Source organism: Pygoscelis adeliae, unplaced genomic scaffold (assembly GCF_000699105.1).
Source record: "Pygoscelis adeliae isolate BGI_AS28 unplaced genomic scaffold, ASM69910v1 Scaffold36, whole genome shotgun sequence".
Lineage (NCBI taxonomy): Eukaryota > Metazoa > Chordata > Aves > Sphenisciformes > Spheniscidae > Pygoscelis > Pygoscelis adeliae.
In genome coordinates this window covers 1,137,376-1,139,087 of record NW_008824934.1, presented here as the reverse complement: position 1 = coordinate 1,139,087, position 1,712 = coordinate 1,137,376, and the positions used below count along the sequence as shown (strand labels likewise).

Below are 1,712 nucleotides of genomic sequence, written 5' to 3'. Positions count from 1 at the left end.
TCTTCTGCAGTATTCACGCAGAAGCAGTTGTTGCTCTGAAAGATTATCAGAAAAATTGTTCTTTCTAAATGAAAAAGGGGAAAAATGAAAATTGTTCTCTCTAAATGAAAAAGGGGAAAAATGAAATAGGACTCACCATCCTCATGCCCTTCTCTATTTCTTCGTCGATGTCTGTCTCGCCGGTGGCTAATAACTGACTCTGTTCCTGTTTCATTGTCCAGGCCATCCCGACTGCTGGCAGCATTTGGGCTGTTAGAGAACAAATAGGAAGAAACAGTGGTCACCTCTTTCTTCTTTTTGATAAAAGCAGTTGCAGTTATGAGTGTGTTGGTTTGGAAGCCAGGAAACTATTACACGGATTAGCTGCAGTCTTGCTGCAGCACTGCAAGCTCCCCCAGACTGCTCTGCTCACCCCAAAACCACCTGAAGGGTGAAAAGACAGTTCAATATCCATGCCCTGAGACACAGCGTTGTTTGCACAAGTAGTATCAAGTAGATCTTGATGACGATCTCAGTGGCCAGATTTCTTCCATGAGGGCTGTACTGAGAGTCACTTTCTCACTACTACAATTAGCCAGAACAAAAGGTTTCAAAGAGGCAGCAGAGAATTTGTCCCCATGGTTTAGGGCCACTTTCTGGGATGAATCTAAACAAACAGCAATGACAGCTCTGTACTCTCAAACTTCCAAGCACTGATGAAGGGCCATTTCTCAGTTCATATAAACCAGACTGGCTTTCATTTCTAATTCCAATAGACAAGTCAAGTTGGCTAACCAAGAGCAGTGGCTGTAATACAGAACACTGGATACGTAAGATCGCTTATTTGCAACCATCTGTTTCAAGATCTCTGCTGAGGAAAAAAAAAATCAGTCATGTTAAAGCAGAGTTGGCTGGAGCAAAGGGGAAGATGGAGATGCTCTTTTTTCTTTTTTTTAACTAGCTTAGCTGTTTAGTTTTCCCCTCAGACTCAACCTGTTTTATGTATCTCTGCTATTCTTACATTTAATAAGCTACCCTGAAGCGCTCACATGCAAGGAAATGAGAAAAGCCTCTTAGAGTGCCGGCAAAGGCCATAACTCATTTTAATGGACTAAAGTGTGGAAACTGACCTAAAGCTCCTGAAAATATAATGTGCATGATCTGACGTGGGCTAATGCTCTGCTCTGAAAGATTTCCCTTAGAAAGTTACTGGTCATACTCTTCCTCTCTGTCCCACAAATACCACCCATTTAAAAAGAAATCCCAACTCACATCTGCCCTTTGCACCCGTTATTTATGCCTGACATGTCCTACTTATGCACACAAAGTGCATAATAGCCATCATTATACCTACACCAAAGCATCAGAGTCATTAATGTATATCTCCTAGAATTCCATGAGGCCGGAATGCACCGCCATGCATATTTTACACAGGGAATTAAACTACCAACGATCTAACCAACTGGTCCCATGGGCTTCCGTGGAAGCTGGACGCAGAATTGGTATATGTGTAAGCGCATCTGTAGTGTTACATTTAAGAGGACTGCTGAAAAGCCTTCTGCACACCCACACACTTTCTTTGCATTAATGAAATGTACTGACATGCCCACCACACGAATTAGGAAGTCGAGGTTGTTATTCAAGAAAACATTTGACTGCACATTTTAAGCCCTAATGAAGCTACCAAAATGCAAGTATGTATTTCAGTGTTGTCACAAGTAGATTTCTTGATT

The 1,712-nt window shown here is 41.8% G+C and overlaps 1 protein-coding gene across 1 annotated transcript in view; it reads right to left on the bottom strand.

Annotated features, from left to right (window-relative positions):
• DVL1 (dishevelled segment polarity protein 1) overlaps positions 1 to 1,712 on the bottom strand; it is a 72,617-nt gene that overhangs the window by 45,786 nt on the left and 25,119 nt on the right. The window contains exon 3 of the mRNA XM_009325166.1: positions 137 to 249. The gene's annotated coding sequence lies outside the window, so the exon portion shown is untranslated. The remainder of the gene's footprint in view (positions 1 to 136; positions 250 to 1,712) is intronic.